The following is a 14,644-nucleotide window of genomic DNA, read 5'->3' as shown; positions in this document are numbered from 1 at the left end:
CCCTAAGTGTCTTGGGGATTTTTGTTGTTGATGACTTTATTTTTCTCTGCCTTCATATCACTCATGTGCTCCCAAAGCAAACTTGACATCCAAGTAGGATGATGTTATCAGTTTCATGTTGTACTGTACTGGACACATTCTACTTCATTCTCCTCCTGTCAGCAAGTCAAGCAGTCTGTAAGTATTAAACACAATACAGTAAATGAAAGAGAAGGATGGTGTGCCTTTTTCTTGTTAAATTAAAACCTTTTCACTGTTAAGGCAATGCTAATGTTAACTTTCTTCTGTAAAGATTAAAAATACAGCTGTTGCCTAAAGGATCTTACATTTTAACTTCAAGTGCTTAATTTTTGTGGGTGTTGGTGGGGGTTTTTTTGGTGGTTTTTGTTTTTGGGGTTTTTTTAGGGGTTTTTTGGTACCATTTGTACAGTCAAAGAAAGTGAGACCGGAAGGGTTTGTTGAAAAAGTTGTCTGATCCATTTGTATAACACAGGCCATTGTACTTCTTGCACTTACCCTGTATTCCGACAGTTATTTGCATGTGACTAACACAAATTTGTACTTTACTGTTATATATATTCTGGAAAGGTTTATGATTCTTAATCTCTTGATATCAAAAAATAATCCAACATGACTAGCTTTGTTAATTTAGATCACTGATTAACCATCCTTTCTGAAACTTCTGTCCATAGCTGATGTTTTTTTATGCCTTCATCACCTGAAGTAAGATTGGTGTTTTCTTCCAACGGAGGCATTTGGAAACTGAACTTTTAGTTGCTTACTATAAGCCTTTTGTTGTGTTATCTTAGATTATAAAGTATCATTCAAAGTTAAGCCACAAATTTTTAAGCTGATTTTCATGTCAGTAATGCTGGGTGTAGAAACACTTCAACTTGGTATTGAACACTACTAGGCCAATACATGTTCTTGCGGAGGCTGGCTTGGTACAGAGGTAACCAGTAGAGCCCAGTTGGTGATGACTCTTGAGATCAGCTGGTCTTTTGAATAGGTGCTTCTTTATTATCTTTAGAAGCAACTTTTTTGATCAGAATTTTGGATAGGACAAAGTGAAATACCTCACAAATATTGATGTGATTTATTTGTAAGCCCTTATTAAATCCAATAGGTTTATTATACCCATCAGGGGATAAAACCTACTTTCTTTCACTTGATCTATTTTCCGTAAATCCATGATGTCTGGGATTAATTTAATAACTGTTCATTGGTGTTGTATCAGGTGAATCCCCTGAAAATATTTTGTTTCCTTGTCTGGATCAGTGTCAGATTATAAATGGTTATTTAGGTTGTCCTTCTTTGAATGTTGACACAACATTAACTACCAGGTTTTGGAACGTCCTTGGTATTATAGTCCTTATTAAAAGCTACTAATGGAACAGAGATGACTTTATCCAAGCCTGTTGTGATTTATGCCACATGCCATCAGGGCCCATTTATTGGCAGTGAGTAATGAACAAGTGGTACCTCATCTTACCGTAGCAGCAATGCATTATCTTGCTTTTCTGGTACAGTGTACAATTCAGGCCTATCACTACACGATTAGGAGAGTGCCTTCTGTCTCTGTAATCTGTGTGTTAGAAACTTAGTGTGTTTTTCTGCATTGTTGTTAGACCATGTCCATCTTGTAATGTTGATAACCACTGTGCCCAATAACCTTGAAAAAGACCTTACTATCCTCAGGGTTACTAAGCGTGATCTTTTCCTTATCTTTAGCTTCACTGTTTTGACTTACTGTAACTCATCTAAGCCCCACGTAGAAACAAGAGTGGTTGGTGTCCCCACCTTGGACCTAGAATGGTTGCCCATGTGTTTGCTGCATGGGGGCCAAATCAGGCCCCTGCATCTCACCCTGTGTGTGCTCCTGGTCATCTCCTTTCTGGTCATCAGTCTGGGAAGGAGGAAGCTATACCTGTAACAGCAAACACCCTCCCTCCCATCCAAAGCTGACTGACCTACTCTCCTCTTTGCCCAGTCTGTTTTCCCAGACATTGTAACTTCCCATGTTATTGTCATGCAGATCATCCCAGCAGGTTTCTATAGCAATCCTGAATTAGTAAAGTTGATTCTATCCTTTTATTTCATTTACTTTTAAAATCCTCTTTGAAGTGACCCTCTAAACAGTTCCAGAAGCTGACCCAAGCCTTCTGCCAGTAAACCGTGTTGCCCCAGGACCTTTTCTTTGTCAGGCTTCAGCTGCATCTCCCTTTTGCCAGGTGCCGCAAGATCAAATTCCTGATTTGCAAGCACCCAGTAACACAAAGTAATTTGGAAACGTAGAAGCGGAGCAGTGGTTGACAGGGAGTGTCTTAGGAGATAAACATTACCAAGTTTTGGGTTGTCCTGTGCAGGAACAAAGCTCACCTAGGTACAAGTTTTGCAATTACAGAAAACAGCAATAGTCTATTTCAAGAAAAAGAAAGGTTTCACATCTTTGAACACTTCTCCGGTCCTTTCCTTTTGCTAACATGACAGTTTGTCAGTCCCCTTTTCTTCAGTTAGAGATTTTGCCTTCTGATGTAGCTTAAGGAAATCTTTGAAGTAAGGTACATTAGCATATAAACTCTGGAACTCTTTGGTTGCGTTTGGGTTGGGATAATAAATGTTTGTTCAGGTGCCCTGTCTTAGGAAGTGAGCGTTTTCTGCCTTGTCACAATACATTAGCTATTGTGCTGTATTTTTCTTAAAACAGTTGTCATATTTTTCAGACCTGGGCTTACTTTTTCTAATTTCTCTTCCCCCAAATTACATATCTTGAATGTTCTTTTGATCTTGCCTGCTTTAAGTCAGAATAAAAGTGTTACTTGCATGCATATGAATGTCTCCCTCCCTTGGAGGTTCCTCCCTGACTGGCAGAGGAAATGGAAATGGATCAATCATCTGTCGCTTAACAGTGTTAAAGATGCTGTGAGCTTTATCTCTTACCGGTTCTGATAAAATGCTTGTTCCAGTTGCACGGCAAGCATCCGTGTTTGGTAGCTGATATCTAACAGGTCACATTTTTGTAGGGCTGGCCATATGGCTTATACCTGGGCAGTGAACCTGAAGTGCTCTAAATATTGTGAATTTACCATGCATTGATGAATTTGGCAGTTGCTTGGCACATATGCAGTAAATTTGATATGTAGATTTTTTTTTAATTAATTGCACGTACTTAAACCGTCTGTGCAGTGATTGTGTGTTAAGTAAGGTGCAAGAGCTCTTCTCTAGGATAAATGGCCAAAAGAGTGTTTTCTGTTGGAAGAAAAAAGAAAAGTGTTTTGGAAAATGAGAACACATCTAAACTATCCGGAATGTGCAATAACTTTGTTTTTTGTAAGCAGAAAGAGTATGAACAGAATGGTACTGTATGCAAACAGAAGTTTTAAGAGTGTATTTTCTTAGAGTTTACTAGAGACGGTTGATACAGCCTTCATTTTGTGTGTGTGGTTTTATATAAGATTTACATTTGGGCTTTAATAAAATTAAATTGTGCTGGGAAAAATCAGCATGAGAATGGTCCACAATAGGAAGTCTGTAGGACATGTGCACGTGCCAGAGGGACTCTATCATTTGCTTTTCCTGGTTCTTCTGCATTTAAGTGCTCATTTGCAATATTGCATTAATGTGGGGGTTTGGAGCAAACTATAAAAGAAGTGGATAACAGCTTGCTTTGGCTGTAAAGCTGCACTCTCATATTCTTGGCAGCAGGTAAAAAGGGCTGATTAGGAGAATCTATTTCCTGTATGTTCAAATATAAACCAGATAGTCATGAAAAAGTCATTCACCATTTTCCAAAGACTTTTTTCTTTTTTTTTTTTTTTTTGCTAATGTGAAATGGTAGTTGTAGTGGAAAACTGGGCAATGTGTTAGTCCTTACACAGAAAACAAGCATCAAGAAAGGTGATTGTATTAATTCTTTCCTCCCTCCCTGCCTTCCTCTGTGGATTCTGGTTGGTTGTGGCTTTAAACAGATGAGATTCCCTAATGACCATGTTAGTGCTTTTAATCCTTCAAAGCAGGAGTGAAAGTGCTCTTGTGGTACTGAGTATCAAAAAAACTTGAGTTCAAGCAGTGTTTTTGATGCTCCAGGTTTCATATCATTTTTAGAAATGAAGTTCTAATCTGTAGCAGTGAGTGGTCCATATTCTGACTGTTGATGCTTGCACTTTTTTATGGTCATCCCTTTGAATACTTACATTGTCATTCATTTTTAGATGTGAGAGATCAGTTTTTTCCTAGTTCCGCTGTGTAAAGACTCCTTTCTTGTGGTGTTCTTCTGACCTGCTTAGAGCTGCTGCTGTGTTTTCCTCAGGCTGAACAAGTGGTGGTGGAGGCTCTGAGCTGTGAAAAATTAGGTAAACAGGCAAAAATATATTCTGGATGATAGTTGCATTCTGCCACTTACGTTGTGCTGTTGAGTTTTGTAAGGGGCCTTTGGGTGATGCAGTAGGTAAAGTTGTCATAAGCACAGGCCTATATCCAGGGAATCTGTTTTCTAGTGAGGCTCCGTGAAGCAGAAGTGCCTCGATGCTCCCTGTGGTCCTGCACCATTCTTTCCAGGCTGGCATCCTGGGTATCAGTGTAGCTGCCCGGCAGGTCCCGGTAAGGCAGAGCAGCCACACCATGTATCACTGGGATCCTGGAGCAGCAGCAGAGCAGGAGCTGGAGGTGCTTGATAACCATGGGCAGGGCTGCTGCCTTCATCCCCGTGCACACCTCTGTGATGTTTTTCCCCTCTGTCTGGAAATGACTAATAGTTGGCACTGCAGGGGATGGAAGCAGAATCTGCAGAGCTTTTTGCTTAAAGAGAAGGGCCGTTACACCTGTATGTAATGGAAGAAAGAAGAAGTAGAAAGACCGTCAGTGTTGTGCATATTCCTCCTTGAGACAGCCTTGGACCGCCTGCCATCTAGAGTGAGTTATAACTGATAGCTTTTTATCTAAGAATAATTCTGTAAGGGGACATTGACCAGTGCCATCCCAGTGGCTGCACATATCCCAGTTAGATTCATGCTGCCTCCCCTGTGCCCATAGCGCAGGCAGCTTGCTCTCCACGGTCCTGGCTGACTGATGGGCTTCTAGCTGCCTAACCTACTCACCTTGCCTCTCATGGTTTAACACACAAAAAAGAAGAAAAAAGTGTTCTGTTATCATTATATTGGTGTTCTGTATATGAACTGTGACTTGATGGTGCAAACATTCTTACCGAGAACAGCATCCCAGAAGCTTGCGGTGAGGTCTGGGGCTATGGGAGCCTGTACGCTTGGACTGGCCGCGATGCCTTACAGGAGCCAAACTCTTTATACCGGTGTACATGGCTCCTGAAACTTTTTCCAACGCAAGCCCGCTGTTTCCATTAAAGGATTTTTATGGGGCTCCCCACACATCATATCTTGCACAGTTTACCATATTGGCTCTTAAAAGTGGCTTTGAATACAATGCCAGGGCCCCCCAGTAGCAGTTTTATAGGCTGCCAGCGAGCAGGGAAGCCCCAGTTGGCTGTCGCTGTGCTAGCGGAGCCCCCTCACCGGCTTTTCCAGCTAAAATGATGGAGCATCTGTTTTGTCTAGTTTAATTAAACATGAGTTCCTTACTGGATAAAGCAGGGAGCATTCAAAGTGCCACAGGCTCTTGTTCCAAAAGTGCCGCCTCCTGTTCAAAGGAAAAAATGGGTTATAGTCAAACAGCAATGCCTAATCGCCCTCTGTACCGTGCTGTTAGTGCCTGTGAAAAGGTCTTTCACATAGGCCCTAAAAATAAAAACAAAAGCTTCATCATCAAGGTAGCTTCTATTTCTTTCAAGATATTTGGCATAAAACTATCTTTTCTTGCTTTCTGTTTTGTGGAGCTGGTAAAAAGCCAGAAATGTAAATATTTTGTGGGGAAACCTAACACTCATTGTATATCCATCGGCTTATATATGAGCAGTGCTGGGTGGGAACTCCTGAACTCAGTGCTCCTGGATCATTAGATCTGGAATAACACGCTCAGAACATTTTTTTGCTATTATTTTTAAGAGCCAGGTAGATGCCGCAGCCTGTAGCAGCTGGTGGTGGCTCAGAGGCAGCAGTGCGCAGCAGCCTTAGCTCCAGGCTGCTGCCCACGGGCACTGCCTGCCTGATGGGGCACGCTGTGTCTCTGGCAGCCTTAGGACAGAACCAGCCTTTTTTTAGAGTAGGTGTAAGTGGAAGGGTGTCCCACTGAAACATAAAAGGTTTCTTGTGAGCAGCAGTGTTAAGAGGCGTGTATGGATGGATAATGCAGCTTGACCTGGTTTTCAGTGCACAGGGAAAACAAGTGTGTAAAACCTAAGCATCTTAGTGCATACTAATTAGAAAAGTGATGAGAGGATGTAACAGCAAGTGATGATTTGGGCACTTAAAGCACAGCACAGCTTGGTTTTTTTTTAGAGTGACAGGGACTGAATAATATGTATTTTTGATCTGGAGGCTGAATGCAGAAATATGAGGGAAATAAAGCTGAATGCTATATTATTTTTTATTCCTCAACAAACACAGAGTTAAAATTCAGCTGCTTAGTAACCCCCATTTATAGATTAGAGCACTGAAGAAACAAACACTAGATAAGCTTTTAATACAACAGCAACATAGTCTGGCTTCTTTTAAAGGAAGAAAAACACCCGAAAGATTACATGCAGGTAAGGAGCATGTGAGAAGAATTTCCTAAAACAGAAATCTGGTGCTCTGTTTAACTTAGGTCTGAAGTTGAAAAGCCTCAAGGAGACAGGAGAGGTTGAGTACAAGCAACTCTAGATCTAACCAGGCTGCATCACCAAAGAAAATTTGAGAATCGGTAGTACAGTTTTGAAAAGACACAGCCAAGGTAAACTCCTTTCTGTGAAATTAGTGAAGAAGGAAGGAAGTGCTTAGCTGTTTCACGCTCATCATCTGCCAGTGTTGTGTTTCTGTTTTATAAGAATTTTCTACTTCACGTTGCTGCAGTTGATATTTGGAGGAAGGAAAATAATGAAAATAAAAGACGGCAATGGACAGAGAAAGGGTGAGCTTAAGGGTAGGGCTGGAATGCCTGTGTGGGAAAAGCCAGGCACTACTCAGCATTTCAAGACCCAATGCTGTTGTTTTGAATAGCTTACCTATAGCAAGCAAGTTGATAATGGTCTCTGCTTTTCGTTAGTGCTTGTCCTCTAGATCAGAATAGCATGTCTTAGTGCATTTCCAGTTGTGATTTCTCAGGGTGATTCAAAGACTCAAAACACTTCAGTGAGTCACAAAGCAGGGTGTCAGGTCCCACGTTCTCCAAGATTGTTATGTTCAGGCAAGAGCCCAGAGAGGAAGATGTAAAAGGCTACCCTGTGGTTTGATTGCAAAATCGTTTCCTCCACTTTCTTGTGAAGTCTGTGTATGAATGTGGCTGGAGCTCTGTCATGTCCACACATTTTCCAACATCTTTTTTACACAAATACTACCACGAACATCAGCCAACAATGTGGCTTGTTATTTTTGCATTATTGTTGATATAACTTTGCATGTTGACTAATCTATTACTGCTGTGGTGTATCACTGAAACAAAAGGTGACCTAATTTTGACAAAAAAATGTTACGTCCTGTGATACAACTGTTTTGTGATGTATTGCTATGCCTTGTTGGTTTGGTATTTTCCAGTAATGTGAAAGGAAAGAGGAGAGCGGCGTATGGGAGCAGAGGAATGAGAGATGTTCCACTGTCTATGAATTTTCCCTCTCCTTGAAAGGCTCTCCTCTACCAATTAGTCTCCTTCCCTGTGCTACGTGACGTCCTTGCCCACTCAGAGTTTAGCTGGCAGTTCAGACACAGTTTGTTCCAGCTGCAAAATCACTGCAGGCGAAGCAGCTCCACCAGTCCTTCCTGGGCTGCCCTGGGGGTCGCTTGGCTGCAAGGCTTGGGGAATAGGAATGTGTTCTTCTGGGTTTAGCCAGAATATAACGATCCAGGCAGTTTCAAGTAAGTGTGATCCTGCTTGTTTTCAAGTTACCAGGTTTATTTGAACCAGTTTATATAGATTACATTGTTTGGGGTTTTTTGTGATGATTTTTGATGCAAAAGAACTCAAATTTTATGGTCATTGCCAGATTTGCTGAGGTTTCATGATGCAGGTAACTTGTGGTCTTCATGGGAGATGGAGATTTATGGAAGCAAAAATCTATGCAATTAGATACTTTAGTGTATTTCTGTTTAACTTTTAGAGATAAAAATTACAGAAGTTATTTGAACAGTTGGTAAAAGTTTGTTAATGATGTGACTGTATTATGATTTCCCAGTCATTAGTTTCAAATAGTTATTTTTTTTGCTTGGCTATTCATTTATTGATCTGATTTTATTCAGGAGGAGCAGCAATGATATAGACATTCATTTCCAATAAAGATCTTATGTTGCTCTGTGAAAAACAAAAATCTTACCCCCAAAAATCTCTTCTAAAAATTCCTATCTGAATAGAAATTTGAACAGCTGAAAAAAGTCACAGCAGTACGTGTGTATGTATAGGGTGCTTTTGCAAGGAGGCAGAGGAGGTGTTGATTTGATAGGGGCCCTGATATCTTCAGAGGAATCACAGAACAGTTGTATACTTAGGCGCTCTGATGTTCTTTGAAATTAATATTTTTCTCATAATTTAAGAGAGAACTGCATAATACAGGCTCTTAGCCAGCATGCTTATTGTCCTAGTTGGTCTTTACAGGGCAGAGAGCAAATGTTTTGCTTAGGGGATAGGGTTCAAACCTTGCGCTTCTGTGTCAGAGTGGCAGCTCATGCAAAACAGCCTGCAAGACGTGACCAAAACGTCTCGTGTTGTAGCATCAAGCCAGTAGCACACACCATTGCCACCCGGGCTGTGAGGTTTTAGCTGGTATTTGGTGTTGTGTTTCAGTGGACAGGTGGAAGTAATGATGACAATAAGAATGTCTTTGATGCCATATTTAGCAAGCACTCTTCCTAAAGTGGGAAGATCAAACAACGGGAAGCAGTTTCCTTGCCTGTAATACGAAGCTTGGCTTTGCAGCCAGCACCCTGTCCAAAAATCTGCCTCTCTCCTGCAGGGAGGAATAAACTGTTGATTTCCCTGCTGCCCATGACTTTCCCTGTTGGTTTTACTTCTTCATGCAAGTTTAATGCAGGAAATACACCTGGAGTCAAGTCAGCTCCTCACCTGTTTAGGTACATCTGTACTGTCACAGTTGGAAGAGCCTGAAAGCCTCCTGCCCCTCTTTGGAAGCTTAGGCCTTCACTGTGCTCATGGCAAGTAAATTGAATTCCTGATTTAGGGAAATCTGGCCATGAACTGGAGGCTATTGCATTTTTGTCCCCATGAGTGATGTGCTCCAAACCCCCGATAATTCCCATTATGAATGTAAACCAGATCACATCAGGTGGCCCAGAACTGCAGAATTTTGTTGAGCACATCTGTCAGAGAGAGCAGAAGTGTAACATACTGTTCACACTGGTCTTTGAGTGGTGGGTTTCATTGTCTCAGCTGACATTGAACAAAGACCATTCTAATCATCCTCCATTTAGTTTGGTGGCTAATAAAATCATCAGCTTCAGAAGGCGTAGTGTCTGCTCATAGTCAAACCTCCTCTAACACATTGAGAAGCACTGAAACATAAGGACATCCCATTGGTCCAACTGGATGACTGTTGTCTACTTAAGAATTACTCACCTGCAGGAATCAAATACAATAAATCTATTCTGTAGCCTTAAGCCCCTCAGTTGTATGTCCTTTAAAAGAAGGACCCACATTGGAGGTATCTTTTGTTTCCACTGAGTTGTCATCTGTTGTCTTTTGGCACATACTCTCTACACTGTATATCTAAAACATAAGTGAGTTATGAAAAGAGCTGAGAGAGAATACCAATGCTATAAACTGAATGGAAATTTTTGGTTCCACATGTAATATTTTTTTTCTTTTGTGTTTCTTGTGACTAAGATAACAATGGTAGAGGACATAGGAAATGTACCTGAGTGTACATGAGGGTGAGCTAACGTTTGCAGTGACTTGGAGCTGTGGACATAGGCTGGCATATGCTGCTGAAGTTTCAGTCTAGCAGTGCTGTCTTTTTCCATGCTTTTTGCATTAACACTGTTTGGCGTATCATGTTTAAGTTGAGGTGCCGGTTTGGAGTTCAGTAATGTGGTGTATATGGATTCAAAACAACAAGGGTCAGGTTTTGCACTTCCTTTTTTTTTTTTTTTTTTTTTTTTTTTAATGCTGAAAGTCATCTGCCAGTTACTCTGAAACCTTCAGGGATCCCCCACTGTTATTTTTCAGCCATGAACATCTTGCTAAAATTTATTCAGTCAGCACTGTATGTTGAGTTGCTGATGTTATTGGGTGGTTCTTCTGTTAGAACTTGCTCGATTTGAACGAACAGAGCGGGGCTACCTCCCAGTGGCACCCAGTATACCAGTGCCTTGTGATTATAAGCATAAGGGTATTGTGCAGTGGCTACCGGTAAAAGGGGTCTTGGCATGTTACCTATTCATGCATTTTCTAATGGCTGGATTTTGAAATCCTTATGTCATCTAGGAGGATGAACACAGATATTTCACAAATGGTCGTATGTATAAACCCACTAAAATAATTATTAGGCAGTGCATATTTGTGACTACTATAATGCTTGTAATGATGTTGAATATAGTGTTAGTTGTACATATTTGTAATGTTTGAATAATGGAAAGTATATTCCCTGTATTTTAATAGTTCATTAGGTATTAAAATTCTCCAGTATTGTACATACTAGAGGTATATTTGGTCTATTTTCCACAGACAAACAGATAAACATGCTGCATGGGTGCTCCTCTGTTTCCGAAAGGAAAGGGCAAATATCAAGAAATTACTCTTTTATTTATGTAGATAAGTTTCACATCAATGGGTGGAAGGGAAAAAGGTTAAAAATATGTTTATGCCTGTAAGTTAGATTTTAGTTAGCACAAGCGCTATTGTGTGTGATCTGTTAATTTATGTATGTGGCAAACTCAAAGGTGAGGTGACCCCGATCTGATTGCAATCTTCTGTCAGCGTAAAGCAGATGGACAGCAGCAGCTCCCCATGCAGCCACCACACTCTTGTTGGTGGAAGTCAGCCTGAGATCAGAATCTGAAAAATTTACATATTCTGGATAAGATGGCGAAACTGTATATTTTATGTTGCTAGTTTTGAAGGAACTGTAACAGAAACCACATCTTAGCTGGGTTTCTACTTGTCCTTAGTTTTCTACTTTTTCCTGTGCTGTGAAGTGCAAGCAAAATCTAAGCTTAGACATTAGTGTAAAATAAAAGGCTATCTAGTACTTCAGAAAAGGAACTTACTCTGAACAATCCCTCTACTACTAGGGGGGCATGCAACTGCGTCTCTGCAATAAATGTACCACAGGATGCATCAGGTCCTCTCTGAGAAGGCAAAAAGGGATTTCTGAACTGAGCACGGTCATCGTCACCAGAGACAGCATTTGTTGTCATGGAGAGTTCTCCTCTGTGTTCAGGGTAGGAAATAAGGATAGTCATGTGTTGAATTTTAGGTTCATTTGACTTTTCCAGGTTACTGGTTTATTGGAATGGAGCACTTGCATAACTTGTGCCATATATGTATTTTTCAGATGTTGCTGTGCAAAAATAAGACCTTTGAGGTCTTTGTTAGAAAAAAAAAAAAAAAATTCAACCAAGAAAAATTATGCTATGAATGTTAGGATTGTGAAAATGTTAATGTAGGAAATAACATTCTTAAAGAAACAAGGGTCTTAGCCTTTGCTCAGATGTGATGGGTATCTCCTCAACCTAAAGTCCAGAAGTCCTAGATTATTTTTTTTTTCCAAACAGGAGGCATTTTCTGCATGTGGATGAGCAATTAGACAAAATAGTTAGCCAGAATAAATAATGAAATGGTACTTGGAGGCATAAAGCAAAGTTGCAATCCAACATGACTATAAAATTCTGCAAGCTTTGAAATGAAAGAAGTACTGCAGCTGATTTTAGAATTGAGTTAGGCACTGGATTATTCTGCTTCTTCTATGGTTTCAAGCAAATAACTGAAACTCTAGGCTTCTATTTCCCATACATGAATACAATGACTTAGTGTTTCTTACTTTAATTAGCAAAGTGAACACTGTTTCTCAAGAATTTCTTCTCTGTCATTTATTCATATTGTGTGGGGGTTTTGGGTGGTGGTGGTGGTGGTGGGCTAAGCTATGCCGCTTTGTAAGCATCTTTGTGGAAATGTTTTCATGGTGCTATGGAAACAAAGATCTTCTCTTGAGTCCCAAACTGAAATTCTTGCATGGCACATTTGAGCAAGTTTAATCTATAACATAATGAAAAATAATGAAAAATTATCAAAGAATGTTTTAGTTATTTTATAAAGAATACTCAAGAAACAATTTTTTTCTGGTTTTCCTCAGACAGGTTATTTCTACATTTAGACCATGGTGTTCCATTACTGTGGACCTTATTAATGTCATCTTACATGAATTTTTCAGATTTCCATATAAAATATGTGTTTTTATTGCAGATGCTTGGGGTTTGGTTTTGTATTGACAGACTGTATAAAATAGTCCAGATACGTGAATATGTTTTTAAGATGTTACTGAATGAACTGTTTTGTAATCGCCCTGTCTTCCTCCTACATACGTCCTCCAATGTTACCAGAGGTAACAAAAAGTTATGCTGAAGGAATTTGAACTTGTTGAGACCGCCTCCCATTTCTAACTTTGGGTTTGATTTGGCCGTATTGAATTCGGAGCAGAAATTAACTCAGCGAAGAAACATAGTGCAGGAGCCCAGATCTGGATGATTGGCTTTCCTCCCAATTTTCCCACACCAACTTAGACCTCCAAGATAGCGATCCCCCTCTCTGAAAACAAGACTCGGACAAAGTGCAAATTCTTCATTTCCTGAAATCTCATTGTTTAGGCCAACAAACATCCGGGTCAGCGTGCAGGTTGCAGAACTGAAACTGGACACCAGCTCGGTTTCCCTGGATCAATGAAGTGTAATTTGAGGCTTGTGGGTTGCCTATCCAGCTTGGAGAACCAGTGTCGAGAACAAAGGCTCAACATCAGTGCCTTCAGATATCGGAGCAGCAAAATGCTATTACTGCTGTTCTCTTCTGCTGTTGTTTGGCTCAGTGCTGCGCTGTTTAGGTAGGCCAGGTGTAAATTTATTATGATGGTTATAACAGCAAATTCTTCTAGAACAGAGGCAGCTTGTGCTGCCCCTATGTAGGTAACTTGAAGAAGTAAAAAAAAAAAAAGGAAAGAAAAAAATATTTGTGCTCTGCTGTTGTTTGCATAGCCTGTCTCTTATAACAAAGCTTCTAGGTCTGACTACAAGTTAGTCTCTATAATACCAAGTCAGCAAAGAGGCCCTAGTGAACAATAAATGCAAAATGCAAGGCTGGCATCAGATGCACATTGAAAAGCAGTGGATGTAACTGGCTGTGATACCTAATGGTGTTTTCAGCAAGACAGGAAAGATTAAACTCATAGTTTCTGCCCTCAGTGGAAGATGTTGCATACAAATGTGCGCTGTCTTGACTTGAATGTCTTTGCAGTGCAACTGCTGCTTTTTGGATGGGGGCAGGTGGGGGGGTTTGGTCAGTAGACACTCAGGCTCATAGTGTTTTGTTTAGCTGCATTTCAGGATGCTAATTAAGAATTAGGCTTCACTGAGTTGTCATTAGTATGTAATCAGATCTGCATTTTAAGTGAGTATGTTTTTTTTGTTTGTTTTTACTGAAGAGCTCATTAGAAGTTGATGGGAGTTGAGTGCATCTGGGCCCAATCATGCACCTCTTCCTGAAGTGCCTAATTCAATTGATTGGGTTGTTTAGTGACAAGAAATACAATGTCAGCAGGACCTTAATTATTTAATCTATTTAACCACAACATGAGCATTATGAGTAACACATTGAGGTAGATCGAAACTCATACATCCCCATGTCTGAGCAGAAACACTGGGAAAGGAAAAAGGTACCTCTTAATAGTGTGTATATGCAGTATTGTACAATTACTGCTTGACATGGGTCTCCATAAAACATGTGCCAAACCATGATAACAAAAGTTCTGTCAGTTTGCTCAAGTGTAATTGAATTATAATGCTTACGTTAAATGCACAACAGCAACGTAAGTGATGCATCTTTCTGCTCTGTTGCAGATTACACCAGTTTACTAAAACTGCAAGTCTTGAACAGTAAGAGCTCTTCAGGTAAGGACTGAGTTAAGTTATTTTGATTTTATAAAGACCATTATTGTTAATAAGCACCAGCATGAAGTAATCACAGAGGAAAGTTACTGTTTTGAACTGGGCTTTGAAAGGCTGAAGAAAAGTTGCTTGAGATGTTCACAGTGATACAGGCAATAGTGAACTGGCTACTTGAGAAGGACACATATATGCACGTTTGGATGGTCTTACTGTTTTGAATGCTTGACACCTAGGACGTCTTTCAAGAAGGGATTGGTAAAGAATTGTAAGAATTGTCTTCTGGCAGGAAAATGGGAGCCAGCTGAGTGGCTGGAGGTAAAGGGCAGCACTCTGAGACCAGGTTTTACAGCATGACTCTGGGGCAGGCTGCTTGTCACTGTCCATCTCATATTTTCAGAGAAGCACTGGCAGACCTAAAGTTCATATTCAGGAAATGTCCC

At 40.3% G+C, this 14,644-nt stretch overlaps 1 protein-coding gene across 1 annotated transcript in view; it reads left to right on the top strand.

Moving 5' to 3' along the window:
• Positions 1–14,644, top strand: part of BMPR1B (bone morphogenetic protein receptor type 1B) — a 253,263-nt gene that overhangs the window by 84,367 nt on the left and 154,252 nt on the right. Inside the window, exon 3 of the mRNA XM_055713051.1 lies at positions 14,157–14,207. The gene's annotated coding sequence lies outside the window, so the exon portion shown is untranslated. The remainder of the gene's footprint in view (positions 1–14,156; positions 14,208–14,644) is intronic.

The sequence above is a fragment of the Falco cherrug genome, chromosome 1, assembly GCF_023634085.1.
Source record: "Falco cherrug isolate bFalChe1 chromosome 1, bFalChe1.pri, whole genome shotgun sequence".
Lineage (NCBI taxonomy): Eukaryota > Metazoa > Chordata > Aves > Falconiformes > Falconidae > Falco > Falco cherrug.
Note: the sequence above shows the minus strand (reverse complement) of the source record. Positions and strands in the feature narration are given on the sequence as shown.